We start from the raw sequence: 20,345 nt of genomic DNA on the forward strand, positions 1-20,345 counted from the left end.
GGGGAAAGGATTAGATTACTTTAGCCCATTCCCCTCCCCCTCATAAGCCTGCATGGTATGCGCAGGTGTTGTTTTCCCTCATTTCTCCTGTGTTAGCATAAGCTTTTTGTAGGAAACCAAGCCATTGAGCACATTCTGTGAACGCACTTCTTTTTGTCTCCTGTCCCGCAAGTTACCTTCTGCACCTCAGAAACAGGATGCAAACCAGAGACCTCTTGAGGCAGGATTTGGTCATTCCTGGGCGTCCCTTCACTAAAGAGATGCTATCCGAACATGGATCCCTCGTAGCCTTCCTAAAACGAAGTTGTTAATGGAACAAAAAGGCTTCTTCATCGCATAGTGCTATGCTTCCTGTGGCTAGGAATGAGCTTTTATTCCTCATGGAGCACAGAATAGATGCGAGTGTCTTTGTGGTAGCAGTATATGCTCATTTCAACATTTTCCGGTATACAAACCAGCCTCTGTATTACAATGCACTAAAAGCTAAGATGCTTTATATCCACTCATGGAAGATGCCTTAATGAACCTATACCAAATCAGGTCAGGCCAAAGGTCTAGTCATGCTTCCAACAGCAGTCAGTAGCAGTAGTCCAGGGGACTTCATGCAACAGTATCTCCATACAGCCTTCCAGCTGCCAGGGATTTTTCTACTTAAGGATTTCCCACACAGATTGTGAGGGAACAGAAATCACAAAGAGACACCTCATGTCCCTATAATGTGGAAAAGGAGCAAAGAAAAGGAGTCCAATAGTGTAACTTAGAGGGAGAGTGAGCAGGGGAAAAGAGAGCATCAAATGATATCTGCTGGCTTGCAGATCGATACCAGTCCAGCAAATCCTCCCATAGTTCCCAAACATTGTGTTATCCTGCAGTCAGGAGAAACACCGGTATTGATGCTAAATGAATCCAGTTGCAAAGCTAACTTGGTATTTTCCTTCTCTGAAGAGGCTGCTAATGAAGGTACTCACTGTGCTGGTGCTTGCCAGGCGGCATCAGGTTGGCTGCAATGAAAGCAGGGCTGTGTGCCAGAAAGGAGTACCTAGCACCTTGTAAGATGGGGTCATCAGTGTTTGCATGCACCTGCACTCCCAGCTCCAGAGAAGTGTGCAGGCAATCCAGGCAAGTAAATTAATGAGCTTTGCTTAACAAACTGCCCCAAATGAATTCCTGAAGCAATTTACATGTTAGGTATATAGCAGTAAGGATGTAAAAATTCAGGCTAGCTCTTTATAAGGGATAAAATAGCAGGGGGTTTGTAACGAAGAGGAAATATGACTTGGTAATTAGATAGGAAATGAATAACTCAGCTAAAGGTAGAGTTCAGACAATGAACTGAAATATGCTTTCAGGAGGATTTTTCTGTTAAGCCTAATTACAACAATAGCTGTTCAATAACATAGTCCTCAAGCAGCATGAAATGCTTCTGGTCCCATGCACCTAAGCTTAACTAAAAGAATTTACAGGCCTGTAATAGAATTCCACTTTTTTAGTGAGAAAACTTCCAATATTTGTATTAGTTCTGCTTCTGGACTTTTATCTGAGCTCTTAGTCCTGGCCACTGCTTACTGCAGGCAGACTCTTACAGTCAGCCCTGGTGCAAACTTACTTTCAGCAAGTTGAATTAGCCTAATGACCAAACCAAGTTCTGGTCCTGAGTGTTGCATTCATGTTTAGACAGTGGTGGTTTATTCTCAATTAGCTGTGTAGACAAAGGACTTCAGAGCTTCTCCGCAGTGCCAGAGATAACACGGAGGTGGCCAAAAAGGCAACAAACAGCTCACATGTTCCAAACAGATATTGTGTTTAAATACAAAAAAGATGTTAATCTGACACTTTCCATGGTCTCACAGTGAGTTGCTACAATAATCAGCTGCAACAAGCCACGTGGGAGGAAAGCTCATCTCTTCTTTTTCTCAACAGTGCACCCATTGAAAAGTAAATCAATGAGCTAGTGCCTTGGTGCGGCAAATGGCCCAACTGCATATATGTCTATCATTGAACAGCATGTGCAGGGAGTTTCCTGACACACCGTAGGTGATACTGTGTAGATTTCCATTCCTCCTTATTGCTTGTCTGTTCTGGAGGGCTGGGAGCACAAGGGTTGCAGTCAGTGATTTTCCCTCTGGGCTGGTCACTACAAGTTTCCAGGTGGCTGCTGGGTCTGGATGCTTTCAGTAGCTGGTTGTTCCTCAGCGGCTGTTCTGGGAAGTGAGCTGTCTATGCCCAGTTCCTCTGGGGCTGATGCTCCTACCTCAGGCTATTTTGCAGCTGGGATGCCTGGCCACCACATGAGCTGAGGGGAAAGGATGAAGAGAGATAGGATCATGAAAACTGAACTCTTCTGCCTGTTTGGAAGTGTATCCCTCCCCCCAGGTCACACGAGTAGGGATGAAATCCAGGCTGTCTTTGGCATGTATAGAAATCCTCAGTCACCAGGTTGTCAGTGAGTATGTTTGGTCATGACGCATGGAGAATGGAAAGGAGAAGGAAAAAAGAAGCTCTCCTGGTCCTTCTGACCACTTGGCCACTCACGTTTCTGTGTGACACTGTCTTTCAGCTGCCAGCAGCGAGTGCAGGAGCTCTCCAGTAGCCCCGAGTCTCTGGGAAGCCTGGCTAGGCTGGCTCCAGTGGACTTGTAGTGTTGTCAGGATATTTCACCCCAGAACTGATACTCTTGGCATTGTTTTCCTCCCTTGCATCTCTTTTACCATGGGAGGAATAGAATTGTTTACAAACTCAGGACATCAATGCAAGTAAAACGTTAAGGGTTCCCCCAGCAATTTTTGCCTCCTGCAAGGAGTCTGACAGCACAGACAGAGATGTCATATTCCTGCTGGTTTTGTTTTAAATGAGGACATGTCAGACCTCTGCCTGCCCAACACTCCTTTTTTATTTGAGGTGTATGTAAACAGTGACTTTCCAATGTTCCTACCACAAGCTAATGATGAAAATGAAACTATGGTCCCTTTTTTTTCTATTCACTGTTACACATTTGCTCCAGACTCTCACTTTCCTCTTCTGGAAATACCTTCTCTGGCTATAGGTGACAGGAATCAGCTGAAATCCCTTCATACTTCAGCCAGCAGCCAGGCAGCACAGCCCTGTAAAGTGCTGCTCCCTTGCCTCTCCCTTCATCGCTTCAGCTGCTGTTGCTGTCATGGTTTAACCCCAGCCAGCAACTAAGCACCATGCAGCCGCTCGCTCACTCCTCCCCGCTCACAGTGGGATGGGGAGGAGAATTGAAAAAAAGAAGTAAAACTTATGGGTTGAGATAAGAACGGTTTAGTAACTAAAGTAAAATAAAATACAATACTAACAATAACAATAACAAAATATAGTAATAATAATTGCAATGAAAAGGAATATAACAAACAATAAAAAGAGAGAGAAATAAAACCCAAGAAAATACAAGAGAAGCATAATGCAATTGCTCACCACCCACTGACAGATGCCAGAGCCACGACCCACCCCTCCCGGCCAACTCCCCCCTGATTATATACTGGGCAAGATGGTCTATGGTATGGAATACCCCTTTGGCTAGTTCGGGTCAGCTGCCCCGGCCGTGCTCCCTCCCAGCTTCTTGCACACCTGCTTGCTGGCAGAGCATGGGAAACTGAAAAATCCTTAACTGAGGATGAGCGCTACTTAGCAACAACTAAAACATCAGCGTGTTATCAACATTATTCTCACACTAAATCCAAAACCCAGCACTGTATCAGCTACTAAGAAGAATATTAACTCTATCTCCGCTGAAACCAGGACAGTTGCCCTCTGTCTAACCAACCAGTTCTTACTGTTTTATCATTTCCTTGCAAGGTCTCCACTTTGCTCTTGGAGCGATCATCAATAATCATGTTTTTTGTCAGCACCATTGATTTTATTGGTGTATTGAGGATATTGAACACTTTCCTTGGAACTCCCAGCCCCTGCGTTACTGTGATCCAGGAACATCTCAGCTTTCTTTTATAAAAGAAAGTACTCATGGTCACAAAGAAAAGTTGGAACACAACGTTCTGGTTCACTCTGTAAGGTCACAAAGCTGAGGGCAGAGGGACCATTAAAATGTGTTTCTAAAAATCATGGAAAAGATTGTGATACTCATTTCGGTGTTTACAGCGTGGCTTTGCGATTTGGAGTTGGCAGTGCTGTGAATGTTACACACAGGCATTGCAGCCAGCAGTTGTTAGCATGGGGTTGGATTGTCAGCAGCCTCCACAGAAGATCATCAGGAGGAGACAGCAGAAAGCTCTGAGAAGAGCCTCTTACAAAGGATTTAGCATCCTTGATGGGGAGAGTGTTTGGACTTCGCAAACCGGCAGGAACAGAAGGCACCCAGTGCTATGAACCTGCAGACTCTCAAGCAAATGGTGCTGACTGCCTCCCCAGGGGCTGCACTGCCTTCAGCCAAAACCTTTGCCTGCTTGGCAAGGACACTGGTGACTTCTGACACTGCAATTCAAACCTGGCTGCTGCCCTGAACAGCCCATGCACCAGCCTCCCACTGCTTGTCCAGTACCCGCATGAGTTGCCCTGCTCCAGATTCAGATGAGATACCTCACCTAGCAGTGATCCAGCTCTGCTATCTTCCCTGCCATGTCTGGATCACTCATCAAACCTGGCTCCCATTCCACACTGCGTGAGTAATCTACAGAACAGACTGACGGGAACATCAGACATTGACCTACTCAGAGGAAGAAAAACAGATGAAATGATAGTTTTCTTGAAACTGCTATTTCAGGATGTCTTATGGCCTTTTCATTCGACAAGCTTAATAAAGAATGCTTATGTTGTACAGGAAATCTGGTTAGTCTCCATGAGAGGACTTCTCAATTGTTAATCTCATTTCTGCCAGAGACTAAAATCTGGCTACCATGATTATTGTCAGCCTGTTGATCTAATATTCGTAATCATATCCGTAATTACATAGCCAATCACTTTTTAACTGGCAGTAGGATCTCTGAAAAATACATCTGGTTGGGGTAGTAAATCCACCTGCTCTAGAGATTCCTGCTTCTGGTTTGTCTTGCTTATGATATTGAACAATTTGCAGACTTTCAATGAAGTCCACACAAGCCATAATTGGCAGTGCTGCCATTCACTGTACAAATGCATCATTTGTGTACCATTTATTTTGATACCATTGTGATACTGTTGTGGTATAGCCAATAACCCAGTCATGACGTGAAAGACAGATCAGCTGCTCCAAATACCTTGGGGAGACACAGATTGCAGTTAGTAATAAAAAGAGAGACAGTCTCCTTACAAGCCAATGAGTCATATTAGATTCTTTTTAAATTTCCTTATATTTTAAAGTCAGCATACTAGTAGTTTGTGATCTAGCGTAAGTGCAAAAGACCATGGCTATACAGGCTACAGATTTTTCTGGCTAAAGAACAGATATTTAATATTAAGAGTTTTACCTAGGTATCATAATTTCTTACAGTAACATGCTGGCTTCTCCTCTGCCTGGGTATGGTTCATACTAGTACAGGGCAGTTTGTAGTTACTATAGAGGTAAAGGCCATAAATCTAGATCCTCAAATGGGTAAATGCCAAGCTGGGCTTCAGACACCCACCAAAATCCTCTGGAATCACATGACTGAATTCTTTTTCGTCACCTCTTGGAAATCATGACCTTGACTTGGGTGTGTGGGCTCCCCTGGGAAATGCATACGGAAAGTCAGGACCTCCAGAACAAGATTCACAGGTGTTGTGCTGTGTTTAAGACATGCTGTGTACTATCTGCTATAGAAGAAGTGTGGCATCTTTAAAGAATAGACCAGGATAAACAATAGAGAAGTTTTCACTCTTCGTGATCACAGCTGATTCCTGAGACTTACTGGCTTTCTGGGAACACACCATTGCTGTCTAGGTTTCAGAGGAGTGCCCTGCTTCTCTGTTGTGAAATCAGTTTGTAGATAATACGGTTTGCATTTACCCAAGCCCTGGCATGGGGATTTCGCCTTTGTTGGCATGCTCACTTCCAAGGACTCAGGTGTTGCTCCAGAGGAACGATGCTTATGTTAGGAAAAAAAGGCAAATACTGTCTCATTATCAAGAAGATGTAATGAAGAGACAAATGAATGTTATTTGTCACCCATACTGTAGAGAAGAAAACCATTTCATCTCCATAGGAAGTCCCACATTCAGAGCAGAGTGGAGGTGGAGTAACAGTGGCAATCAAAAACAACGGGAGAGGGCTCTTGTGTACCTTCTAGGGAACAGTGATAGTTCCCATTTAATTGCTGTAACACCAACTTGGAAGTGCTTCTAATTTACGAAGTAGTAGCTGTGCTCCAGTCTGAAAAGCCAAAAGCCTGGATTTATTAGGAAAATGCCCTGAAGTCCTTACCAATACTCTGAAACTTCAAAGCTTAAATTGGACAGAAGAATGAAGTATGAAACAGGTTGACAGTGCTGCTAAGGAACAAGTAGCAAATTTGGTAGGTTCCCCTTGACTGTTCTCTGTAACCTTTTCTGTAACCCTGCCCCACAGAAGCCAGCAAGGCTCTTCCCCCTGCAGAGCTGCTGCATGGCCAGGGCCAACTCCAACCAGCTGGGCAGGGACTCTTCAGTCTGGCCACAGCCCCACACCTGTGGGCCCAGCAGGCTGGCTGTGAGATAGGAGGATGGAGGGAGAGTGCCTTGAGGGGTACTTATGAGTTTTGTGTAAACAAAATAACACCACCCCTTGAAAGCTCCATTTTTGACAGTTCTTCCTTTGTGCACTTTTGCATCACATGAGAACCTGAAGTGATGTTTGGAGTCAGTCGGAGCTGAGGGACCACACAGACAACATGAGGAGAGATTTGCATGTTCAGAGGGCACTTCCCAAGAAAACTGCACAGTCATTATGGAAATAGCTGTACTCAGCATTGTTAATAATTGTTTTCAGGGAGTTTACAGAGCCATAGGCAATACAGTTGCCCAGAATAACAATATAGTACCAACAAAGGGTTTCCAACAGCCGCCTAAATGCAGAAAAGGGGGGAGAACTCTGGGACTGTGTAACATAAACCATGCAGTGTTCCCAGCTGTTGGAGGCTGAACTGAATTTATTTTATTGCAACAGTGCTATATTCAGTGTCAATTAAATGTGCTCAAGAGATCCATTTTCAAATGTTATCATACTGTATGACCAATTCTTCATTTACAAAAAGAGCATCCTGAGCTAAAAAGACCACAAAGTGAGTAATTCCTGTTGACAGGGAAGTCCCAAGAAAGCAGGCTTCAGCAGAAGGAAACGACGTGCCACATACTGCTGGGAAGCAGAAAGTCCCTGCCCCATACCCAGAGCCACTCACGACCAGGGTGGGACATTGCCAGCGGTGTGTGCCCAAACATTTGGCTCATTGTACATTTAAATGTCTTTATTCCAATCTCTGTTTAGATGAATACTCCACAGACTCATCTCCGGGCAGCTTTTTCTGTGCAGTAACATTATGTTCTGCTTGTTTCTGTCATCCCAGTATTCCTATTTACATACTACCTTTCACTTCTTAGTGGTTATATTCTTCTATTATTCTGTTCTTCCCAATCCTAGCCATGTATATACCCTGACATACATTTAGATACTGCTTAAATCTTTTTTTCTTTTCTATTTATTATTGGTTTTGCAATGTTAAATATTTCCTCCTTGGTGATTGGTATTATCACATCCCATTCTGTCATTGTTTAGTCTCTCACTTTACTATGTATCTAGGATCAAGCTAAACTGGCCTATAAGTGCCTCGCTTATTTTTCTCTGCAGCTGTGACCTTTCCGTGTAGGGAGATAGTTTACTTAGATGGTATGACCACTGCACAGATGTGCACTGTCAATAACAGCAACAGCAAACAATAAATGAGTAACAATGGGGAAAAACATGATATCCTAGAGCAAAAAGTGCATCTCTTCATGAAGACAGAAGCACACGTACACATGAAAATCTCTGCTGGCAAGCTCTGTTTGAGAATCACTGAAATGAGAATGAGAGTCTAAAAATGTTAAACTGTTTAATGAATTTTACTTCTAACCATAAAATATCACTTGTGTATTTGTGGAGGAATATTGTCATGTTGTCATGGCACTCTTTCTTACAATGCATGATTTGTTCTCAATGTGTATTTTCTACCAAATATACTACTAATGTAGTTTGAAAGGTCCAGGCAGTTGTCTTCCACTATTTCCCTTGCAGTACATAGCCTGGGCACTGCTGCCTTTCCTCCCTGATTTGTCCTGCCATAAGCTCCTTCTCAAATTCCACCCCTGGACTCTGAGTTGCACAGTTACCTTATCCTCTGCACATGCATGCACACTCCTAGCACACCTAGACGAACTGAGTAATTAATCTTTCTTCAAATCAAGCATTTTGTTTCTCTAGTCAGAAGTGTCTTTAGTAAGCTAAATACATGTTAAACAATGTTGTTGTCTTTCAACTTTATCTGGTGAAAGTATAAAACTAATCTTACAGGCAGACCTTGTCTTTGATACTTCCAGATCTGTTTTTTTTCTACAGCATAAACATAAAATGTATGCTGGCTCAGCTAAGGCTTGTATGACAGTCTGGGTTTGGGAGAGAAGGAGAGAAACATGCTACTTATTTTACTTTTAGCCCTAAACTGAGTTTGGAGCCAGACCTCCAGGAAATTAATTAGAAACAACTTAAATCTGACACTCAACACCAGACAGTTTTTGAAATTGCAAATGCTTCTCTACTCTCAATCCTGGCGATATATGGTAAACACCATGTTACCTCCAAAGCTGATCACAGGGAAGCACAAGTGGATGGAGCACATACATTCACAAAGACAGATATTGATAATAAAAGCACAATCAGTCATGGGAAGACATTAACTTCTCTAAATTAAATTATACTCTTAGGTCCAATGATAGATACAATCCTGTATAATTATTGCTAATGGTGCACTGTGTTTAACATACCATTTTAGCTGGAATTCTTTTAGTTTTGCAAAGGACCATTGTTTCTCTGAGTGGGCATCTGCCTTTTTCATTCTCAGGCTGGGGAGGTTTGGTTTACCATGAGCGAAAGAGTTCTCCTTTTAAGAGCTGACAGTAGAATACGTTGACATTGTTGTAACTACTGTCCTTGTTTCATATTTAATTAACTGGAACACTTCCATGAGGTTCCTGAAGCCATGACTGTGCCATGATGCAATCACATTTCATGTATAAATATGTGTGGGATGGATCATTATTTGGATGTGAGACCTTCCAGCAATATACTGCTGCTGCAGAAAGCTGTCTTTAGGTGTTAAGAGCAATGAAAGCAGGATAATGGACTAGAGAATTTTGCATCTTGCCGTTGATTCACATGTAGCCTGTGTCAGACAGGTCAATTCAGACTCAGCTTGGGGGTACTCTCATGGGTTACATCAATTTTTTTTTGCAGATTGAGAAACACCTTCTGCAAAAAGTAATGTCTCTTCTACCTCTAACTTGTATAATTCTATATATCTTTGGTTGAAGCCTTTTTCTTGTGTTAGAGGGGATACAGACAAATCCTACCAAACAATCACAGCACAGACAGTTGCAGTCCTCGCACTGATAGGGTGTAATAGTTTTGACATGAAGAACTGTGCACATCAGCCTGTTGCCAAAGCATTACAACCTCTTCATGTTGCCATTCAAGAAATCACTAATACAACAGGTGATTTTACATGTTTTAAATGCAGTTAAGAGTAAATAGCATAGCTTCTAAAACAGAAGATTATGAAAGAAGAGGTGACACCCAAAATGTCATAGTATGACCCCAGTGCAGTTTGATGTTACTGGAAAACAGTATAATCCTACAAATCAAACTCATGTGGTCTCTAAACACTTCACACTAGAGTATGAAGTATATTATCCTGATAGATGCAACATGTGAATAATACAGTATGAAGGAAACTGCTGTGAATGAAAAAGAAGGAAACTGAAGTAGACAGCTATTTTTACAGCAAGGAATACGGACAATTTCACTAACTATAAACCTATATCTGAAAAACTTTGCCAAGGCTGACTTTATATGGATTGGGGGGGAAAAGAATCTGTATCAGGGAGGGACAAAGTTTTTTCAACAGACATCTCTGTAGAAGGTAAAATACAGCTTCAGAGCCACAGCACCTGCATGGCTCCTATGCTTGTCCAGAGGAGACTGGCATCTCCAAATACTCCTGAATTCATCACAGGAATTCATGCATTTCTCATTTCTCACTCCGCATGCCAGTACCACACTCATTCCACTGAATTCAGGGCTTTCTCCAGCTGTTTTGGATAGACAAGATTTCTGCACAGCCTCTATAGTAAGTGCTGACACTTCCACAATGGGGCTTTGGTTCTTATTTTCAAAGTTATATTCCAATAAAAGTATCTTTTGTGTAAATGAGCAAAGTAGAACTAGAAAAAAACAGTCCCTCAGCAGCTGAAGAAATGGTCTGTAGAAACTGTTGCTTGCAAGTGAGGATGACTGATTTGACTAACTCAACAGATTCAATTTGCATTATTAACAGTAAACATAATTACATATCAACCGTACCTCCAGATAGCGCTGCTATTACAGGCTGACTGAACAGACTATGCATCATGAAACCGAAGCCACAATTATTCAATAGAGGATGTGAACATGGTGAGACGCTTGTGCAGTATTAGATTACAGTGTTGCAGGAAATGACAGAGAGGAGTGATTACATTATAGCCAATAGATTAATGCAGAACCAGTACTTCAGTGAGGAGCAATTAAAACCAACCTATCTTCATCTGAATTCCAGTGGTAAGGTGGTAAAGCTAGTGACTCCTAGGTTCCTAGGGACATGAAGATTTTTCCACTTGTTTTTCTGATGTCTCAGACAATGACTTCCGATTCTCCTACACTGACGATAGCTCTCTCCCTTCTCTCCACTTTCTGCTTCCCTTTAATACTCCGGTGCATTCAGTCCACTTATGCTATTCATTGTTAGATTCAGCCTTTCTTTCCATTCGCTTCAGTGGGCTTTGGGACTGTCCCTAAATGCTTTCCAACTTCAAGTCTCTCCTCAAAACTACTGTCTTTAACAAACCCTTCGCTGGTGTATCTGCGCTGATGTGCTTTGCCCTCTGGCCTCCTTCCTGCACTGCACTGTGAGGAGAAGCCCCGTGGAGCGGGCATAATGCCTTGCTTGGGTTTTGCAAAGCATGAGCACTTGCAGCATTAGATAAGTAATTATAACAACTCTGCCCTTTCACGAGGAAAAAACATACAAATCATTAGCAGTCAGTAATTCAATGGAGCGCACAGACTTGGCAAACATCTATTACTGTCTAAGGATTTCAGAGTCACAGCCTAAATAGTAGTCAGTATAATATTTAGAAAGCATTCATATGTGTCTTTAGAAAAATTACTTTCTGTAAAATGAGGGGAAAAGCCTATTTCATGTTTTCCTCTTTCCATGAAAATTATTTCAGTGTCTCTTCATCAATTGACTGAGTCCTGCTCAGGAACAAACAAGTGGCTCTGGAACAAACTCAATTTATGTGAATGTTGATGTAATTAATGATGAAGTATTCAGTTTGTTAAAACCATTCTAGGCTATTAGTATATCAATGGTTCGACTCTGAGGAGTGCTGGGTGATGGCATCTTTTCAACATCAGCCACTATTAATCGGCCAAGTGAAGAACTCCGTATTCCATTTAGATGATATCTCTGTATTTTGTCACTTCTCTTTTTCTCTTTTCCCCAAATTTAGTAATTTTTTCATCAGGCAGTCTTTTGTATCAGCTTTCATAAAGCTACCAAAAGCCCTGCAAAATATAGACTGGCTAATATGTTAGACCTTACGAACAAATCAACTGACGATTACATTTGCCTGCCACGCAACAAAAAGTCACCATAGCAACATCGTTCTTCACTCACTGCTGAAGTACTACACGATCTTTTCTTACAGAAATACGAGAACTAATAAGCCACACTACCTAGTATTTTGCCAACCGCTGTTTCAAAAACAGGGAGAAAGGCATTTTCTTCTTACGCTCACTTTCAGTTGGGTTTAGGATGCCACTTTGCTCTTGTGCTGCTTTCACTCATTGGAACCCTTTTGGCCAAACTTTGCCATCACTTACGGGAATGTATTTGCCACCAGGTGAATGAGGTGAGTCTGATACTGCTTACACTAAGGGAGAAGTAATTTCACTTCAGCTGTTGGATGGTAAGACTGAGACGGTCTCCTTCACCTACCTGCCTACCTACAAGGCTATGAGGTTTAACTTAGGGGAATTGTGTGTTGCCTTGAGACTTCCAAATGAGACCATGTGAAGACACAGTATATTACAAGCATAACTTTTAATATAATGACTTGTTCTGCAGTATTCAGAAAACATGTATGAGTCAGTCTTCAAGGTGTCAGACTTTGCTATAGCACTGACAGATTCCCAAGAATTTTATTATCAAAATTTTTGAAAGCGTCCATTCACTTCGGATGTTTTGAATTCTGCTTGTCCAGTTCCAAATAATTCCTACTCCAAGAAATCTGCTTTTCAGTGGTACTCAGACTTCACAACACCAACACGTATCAGTGGGAGCTGTTGTGCAGACAAATAAGTACTTGAAGATAAAGTGATGCAGATGAGTCAGTAGCTGGAAACTCAGGTGAGTTGGACTTTATCCAAATGAATAGATACTGCAGAAAAATAGGTTTAAACACATCAGTTGTGGCACTAATCAACCCCCAACACAGCCAGCAGGGAAACGGGATGGGACAGATATTTTACAACATGCCAGCACACTTCAACTCCTAGACCAGAAAGGGGAAGTAAAAACTACGGCATCCTGTTTACACTGTAGTTAGGTGCAGTGTAATTAATGCAGCTCCTGAGAGTGAACATTTTCTGTACTGCTCAGCTGTCCCTTTAATAACTGTTAAGTTAAAAAAGAAACATATATTTGTATTTCCTTATGATTCTTGCTATTCAGCAGTTGATCATTTTTCCTTATTTCCTGATCTCCCTCTCTCAAATATACACATTTAAGTGGAATACCTTCCTGTAACTGTAACGATATGTTGGAATGAACTGTGTCCTTTACAGATAGAAATTGTATCCTCTACTCCATTCAACTTGGCATCATTTGCCCTTCAAATAAATCTTTGATGTATTAAATTTGGTCTTTTTGGCTACAGGACCAAAACCAGCTTTGCTCAGCTTTATTTAAAGTTGTTGTCCATCTGGAAAATGAACAAACTAGTCACTTCCTCCCATAGCTCATTAGGAATATCTGGTTAGACATTTTTTCTTTGGAAAGTGTTTGTTTTGGGTTTTTTTTTCCCCCCAAAAGTAAGACTATAGAAAGGGTTTGTTACAATTAATTTCTTTACTCAAGAAAAGCTTGGGGGAAAACTTCAACATTGTCAACCCACTCTACTTGCTTTTTTAAATAAAAAAGATTTTGTTAATGCCTTTCTGTTTACAAATTTTAGCTAACTTTTATATTTAAAAAGTGAAAAATAAACATGTCAAAATGAAATAAATGTTTAAGAATTTTTCTAAATTTTCATTCTTTTCTAATTTATTCTTTATCATCATTTTTATTGGAAGCAAGCAATAATCTGAAGCTTCTCATATTTCAAAAACAGAAGTAACTTGGAAATTTAAATGGTTAACTAGATCCTTAAACTTCATGACAAGAAATAGATTTCCTCTGACTAATAAAAAGTGGTTTTTTAAAAAGTGATTTAAAACTTCTTAATAAAGAGGAATTTTTGATTAGCTAGTAACCTCTTAAACTGAAAGAATGAGACAGATTAAAGCCACTATCAGGCAATTTTGGTAGCACACAGAAATTTTTTGAATTATTGTCATGGTTTAACCCCAGGTGGCAACTAAGCACCAGGCAGCTGCTCGCTCACTCCCCCCACCCAGTGGGATGGGGGAGAGAATAAAACAAACAAACAAACAAACAAACAAACAAAACCTCATGGGCTGAGATTAAGACAGTTTAATAGGACAGAAAGGAAGAAAAATGATGATAATGATAATAATAATAATAACAACACGACAATAATAGTACTAAAAGAATTAAAATATACAAAACAAGTGATGCACAATGCAATTGCTCACCACTCACCGACCAATGCCCAGTCAGTTCCCGAGCAGCGATCCACCCCTCCTGGCCAACTCCCCCAGTTTATACACTGGGCATGACGTCATATGGTATGGAATATCCCTTTGGCCAGTTTGGGTCAGCTGTCCTGGCTGTGTCCCTTCCGAAATTCTTGTGCCCCTCCAGCCTTCTTGCTGGCTGGGCATGAGAAGCTGAAAAATCCTTGACTTAGTATAAACACTACTTAGCAACAACTGAAAACATCAGTGTGTTATCAACATTATTCTCAGACTAAATCCAAACCATAACACTATACCAGCTACTAGGAAGAAAATTAACTCTATCCCAGCCAAAACCAGGACAATTATAAATGCAAAGACTGGCAAATGGATTTTTGTGGTGACAGTGGAAATCATTTTCATGGGTTAGAAACCCTCACACAGAAAGTTTTTGTGTAGGTGTGCCTGTCTTGCCAGCTCAGGTTAGGAGGGAGGAAAGGGCAGCCTGGCAATTACTGTAATACACCATGCCGTAACCAGCAGTGGCTCAGGACCAGAAAACCACCTGTAGGGGCAAGGGGCAACCCCAAGCTCTTAGAGAAAAGCCAACAGATAACAGGGAACATGGCGGTAGCTGCTGCAGGTTAATACACTGCAGCATGTGAGTTACTCCGGCTGCCGACAGCACCTCAGCCCACCCCATGCCGAAGCTCCGTGTCTAGGGAACAGCCCTTCCTGCTTCCACTCGCCTCCGCAGCCCTGCAGCCTTCCAGAGACCTGTGTATACCGACCCGATGGCAGAGTGTGGTCCAAAGTGTATGACCAAGAAAACCAAAGAAACACGTGCAGCACTATTACTGGTTTTACACAATCTGTTTAGATGGTTGGTGAAGTTTAACACACAGTCTGTTAAGTTACCCTTCATGACCCTCGCTCTAGGTAGAGGGTTAAGATTCGTGTGTCCAGTAAGGTATCTCCTTTCCATGAGGATTAAAAAAACATTAATTCTGTGTTCACAGAAAATTTTACAGTATACTCCAAGCTTAAATAATAAACCTCTTAAGCTAGTTATTGCAAAAAATTAAGTGCATAAAACCTTATCAGCTACTTTTAAAGAATGGTCCCAGTAACCTTTCTTATCTGACTTTCTTCTAAACAAAACTTTAGTAATCAAAGCTTCAAAGCAAGTCTATACGTAATGCTGTCAAGACATTTGATTTTTAGTATATCTAAATGTTGCTTTAATGTGGTTGCAGTCAAGAAATAAAATTTCATAACAGAAAAATAAGCATAAGGATGCTTAGGAATATAATAAATGCCAACTCAGGTTGTGTGAATGGAGGACTTCATATCCAAGAACATGAAGTTCACCCAGATTATTCCTAACCATGCAGAGAAAATGTGGTTTTCTAATTCTTCAGGAAGTCAGACTGTAAGGATTTCTCCTCCATTTTAGCATCTCCTTTCCAATGCACAGTAGAATCTATTCACTTCGGCATTTGCGTCAATTTGAGCAGGTAAAGTCTCACTGGAGTCTTTGCTACCACTGGTAGGAACACGCATTAATGTTTTAGAGGGATAAGCCCATAGTCGCAGTCCTAATCCTCCATTCTGTTAGTTACAGCCACTTGGTGCTAATTCACTAACATAAAATCCCGCACTAAAGCTGGGGATCCATCTCGAGGCCCTCCACTGAAATAAGGAATTGGCGAGTTGCCTTCAGTTCCTGTTTACTCTCTTCTTTTAAGTAATAAATAGCATGGCGACTACATGCAGGGAAAGAAAGGCAGGGCAAGAGCTCTTTGTGCCTTCGGGATGCAGCAGAGCCACTGCAGATCAGAGGAGGCTGAAAGCTGCTCTGATGCACACCGGGAGCAAGGCAGTTACAGAATATCCCGGGGATCAGGAAGGCATAAGGACCACCACCGTTCACAGTTTAGAAACACAACACTATGTCAAGGAAGGTCACAGAAGTTATGACTAATGATTCAAGTTGTGAAACATCAGGTGAATCTTTTCTAAAAGGGAATGCTGTCTTTGTATATAACCAGTAATTAAAATCAAATGGGTTTTAGCTAAGAGCCATTGATGTAGTCAGGGCTGAAGCTAACGGGCTTCCACTCCTTTTTGAAAATGAACTGGTGCAAATGTAAAATACAGACTTCAGGAAAAGAATGGAGGTGAAGGTGACATGCCCATTTTTAAAATCATCATATTTGAGTCTTGGTGATGGGAGAAGGAGGAAGTAATCATGCTGCCTGACATAAGGCACTTATTTGAGCAGCTTAGTGAAAAAAAGCTATGTATGTCCCCTAGCTCCCTGGATAGGCAATGTGAAGTAAAAGACTCTTCCAGAAGATGATGAGCCTTGTTCTGAATTGAGGGAGAAACTTCTCTTAGTTGATTCTGTGGGGAGCCTATAAGGAGTAAGTAACCTGCTAATAACTACCCTTCACATAATTACCTGCCAGTTAGTAGGTGATGGAATACCTTCCATTGCTAAAACGTTTCAACAACTTGTGAGCAGCACAGAAACTCAATGGTTAATTGGGTACCTAGACACATACACACTTAAAAAAAAAATCTTTTCCAAATGGTCCTTAATAACCTGTAGTTTTATTCATTTATTAAAGGGGATGTAAGTTCATAACCCACTTATGAAAAGAGGGAGTCCAAATTGCAACTTTTGAAAATGTAACCCGCTATATGTAGCTACAATAGCAAGATTAATCTTTTTCTTATCTGTAGATTTGTTTATTTAAATTTATGGAAACATAAAAAGCTCTGGGCGCCTAGACATATATTAAGAAAGACAAATTAACATCAACAACACGAGCAATCCTAGTAATTTCCTCTTGTGCAAAGGGAAAATAAACCTCTTTGCTATGTACTAATCCCAACCCCAATATTCCCCCAGCCCTCAGCTGCCCTCTTCCTCCTCAAAAGCCTGAGAACAGAGATGAGGGCTTTACAATATGCCTAAAAGATCAGCAGTAAGCTTACTTCAGAATAAAGAAGAGGGAGTAGAAAACACCAAGAAAAACAAAGCACAAAAAACCCCACTCTCCCTGAACAATTCTTAATATTTGTTGATACGAAGACAAGTTTTTTGACGCCCCCAAGGCTATGTTCATCTTTGGCAAACAAGGACTGCGTGTTCTTTTCTGTTACCCCTGCTCACTTGCTCTCTTGGTTTTTTCTAGTGAGATTTTTTCTAGTAACACAAAAAATCAGAGGCACTTGGATCATCAAATATATATATTGTTTAAAGCTCCTAATTTGACATTATCTGTACTCTGCAGCCAAATCAAAAATCTGGATGTGGAAAGTTAAGACAAGCAGCCAGGTTACAGAACCGCATTTCTATAGCACTTACAGTTAGCTAGCATTACCAACCCCAAGAACTGAAAACCATTAACCAGATCGCCCCAAATCAAGAAGTTGGTTCAAACATCACAGCATTTCCCTTCCGTGATTCATGTTTTCTGCCACAGCTGTTCCACAGCATTTATTTAAGCAAATGAGCTGGGAGACAATCTTGACAACACCCTTTTACTGTTGCTCCCATATATAACTTCCTAATATTTATCAAGGCTACAAAACCAGATATGCTGTCACAGATGTGTCTTGCGAGCTCACAAACGCAAAGCTGAGCTTTTAGATTCACTCTACACCCCTACCATTTTGGTCAGCTTATGAAATAATTCTCCCACTTCCAATGACTGCAAAGCTACAAGCTACTAAAACCAGGGTTTTAGAAGGAAAAAGTGACAAGAAATCTGAATCATAACCAGTACTACCAATTACAGGTATAATTGTAAATAAATATGGGTATGCCTGAATCTAAAGTGAGGCTGAAGAGAGGAAAAATTGCATATATTTGAGAGAGAGGATCTTCTAGCATCTGTACACTGTAAGGTTAAAAGAAATACAGATGCAATCCTGCAAGACAGTAAATTCCATAAAGTGAATGTTGTTAAAGCAAAGAACATGTTTTCATTTCATTTCATTTCATTCCAAGTGTCCTTAAAAGTTACAGAACAGCTGATACCATAACAAAAATGCAGCTAATTCATAAAAGAATAAAAATAGAAAAGTCAGATTAAATCCGCAGTGCAAAACAGTAACCCTTGTGAACAAATGGAACCAAACCAAAGCAAATGATCAAAACCTCACACCTTTCTACACAGCTCAGCCAGTTACATTAATATTTCATAAATAAGGTTCCCTACTCAGACGTTATTTCTAGAGAAAGTGTGAAAGAAAAAACAACATCAAAGCAAAGAGCAAATCATACTCCACATCCTACTGACTGCTCTAAAGTGAAGGCCCTTTCCATGAATGCTCTGATCTTTACATTGAAAACAGTGACAGACGTAAATATAATCTATATGCTGGTTAACAGGGTGAAAGCAGAACATAAGTATTTTTAGACTATACCTTCATCTTGATAATAACCTTTCTGCTGATAGTGATGCTCACAAAAGACCCTGTCCTTCTATAGCATCCTGTCCTGGTTTCGGCTGGGATAGAGTTAATTTTCTTCTTAGTAGCTGGTACAGTGCTGTGTTTTGGATTTAGTGTAAGAATAATGTTGATAACACCCTGATGTTTCAGTTGTTGCTAAGTAGTGCTTATCTTAAGTCAAGGATTTTTCAGTTTCCCATGCTCTGCCAGCAAGCAGGTGTGCAAGAAGCTGGGAGGGAGCATGGCCAGGACAGCTGACCCGAACTAGCCAAAGGGATATTCCATACCATAGACCGCCTTGCCCAGTATATAAACTGGGGGGAGCTGGCCAGGAGGGGTGGATCATGGCTCTGGCATCAGTCAGCGGGTGGTGAGCAATTGCATTGTGCATCACTGGGGTTTTTTTCTCCCCCCCCCCCTTTTTTTTTGTTATAGTCCTTTTCATTACTATTATTATAATATTTTATTATTATTGTTAGTATTATACTTTACTTTAGTTATTAAACTGTTCTTATCTCAACCCACGAGTTTTACCTTTTTTCCCAATTCTCCTCCCCATCCCACTGGGAGCAGGGGGGGAGTGAGGGAGCGGCCGCGTGGTGCTTAGCTGCTGGCTGGGGTTAAACCACGACACATCCCCACACAACCCCGCAGTATCTTGTCACAGAGTTTTCAGCCCAAAGAAGAGAAAGTATCTGAAGATCCCCTAAGTCCATTAGTGACACAGCCAGCGCTCCCGCAGAGGACGCAGGCGCTTCAGTTCTGCGGCAGGCAGACAGGGGACAGCCGCTGCGGGCCCCAAACAAGGACGGGGCCTCTAGTGCGAGGACACGGTGTAAAACAGACTCAACCCAAAACAGGCGTCTGGTTCCGGATTGAGCACATGCTCGTGTTCAGTCTGTGCTTTACCTTTGGGAATGTCAAAAGCAGACACTGGAAGTCTCTACTGCATGTCCCCAGGAATGTTACAGATTGGTAGAGCTCATTGAAGATATAAATGTTATGTTTATCTGGAGGGAGGGATTTCCTGAAAACTTTACCAGTGTTCTTACAGTGCTACCCAAAAGAAAAGCAATTCTTACACAAAAAAAAAATTATGCTTTTATATTGACTAGCTGATGCAAGAGATGGAAGGAAGCATCAGGTCTAGGAAAAAACCCTGTGACTTTAAATACAGGTCACAAAGAATATTTGCCAGTCTTCCTCCTCTGGTTCTACACTCCCACACAGGTCATCTCACAGCAAGAAGTCCTAAGTGTCTTAGAAAGGTCAGAGTTTCTCTTCTTTCTCGGCAGTTAAAACTCCTGAAGCTTAGATTTCATTCCTAGACATTCAAAAACCTCCTCGCTTCCTTTGATTTGCATTTCCATTCTTTCAATGCTGAGCAGCTTTTCTGGTTACTCCCTCTGCAAATAACTTCAAAACAAGGTTGGATGCCTTCATTTACTTTGAAAACACAGATGGAAAAATGTTACAGGAAAACGAACTTTTGGAAGAAGAGCTACTGGCATTTTATACACAGAATGAATGCCTGTTTATGTTGTTGGAAGTCAAAACACATGGCAGCTCACGCTACAGGTGGAGAACAACCAGCACCAGTAGCACTCTGAAAACATTTGCTGCAAGCAGTACTCAACATACTAGTCCAGACATGATCTCAGCAGGAGATCCTTCCATCAATGTTGTAAAACATTAGCTCTGGTTTTGTGCCTTTCCAAAGTTCAGGCTACTTTCCTGAGCTTTAAAGCTGCTGTCCTCTACAGTGTTCACATACCTTCTTCCACAGTACCAGGCCACACATTAAAAGCAGAGTTTGCAGTATGTGCAA

Source organism: Gymnogyps californianus, chromosome 5, assembly GCF_018139145.2.
Source record: "Gymnogyps californianus isolate 813 chromosome 5, ASM1813914v2, whole genome shotgun sequence".
Lineage (NCBI taxonomy): Eukaryota > Metazoa > Chordata > Aves > Accipitriformes > Cathartidae > Gymnogyps > Gymnogyps californianus.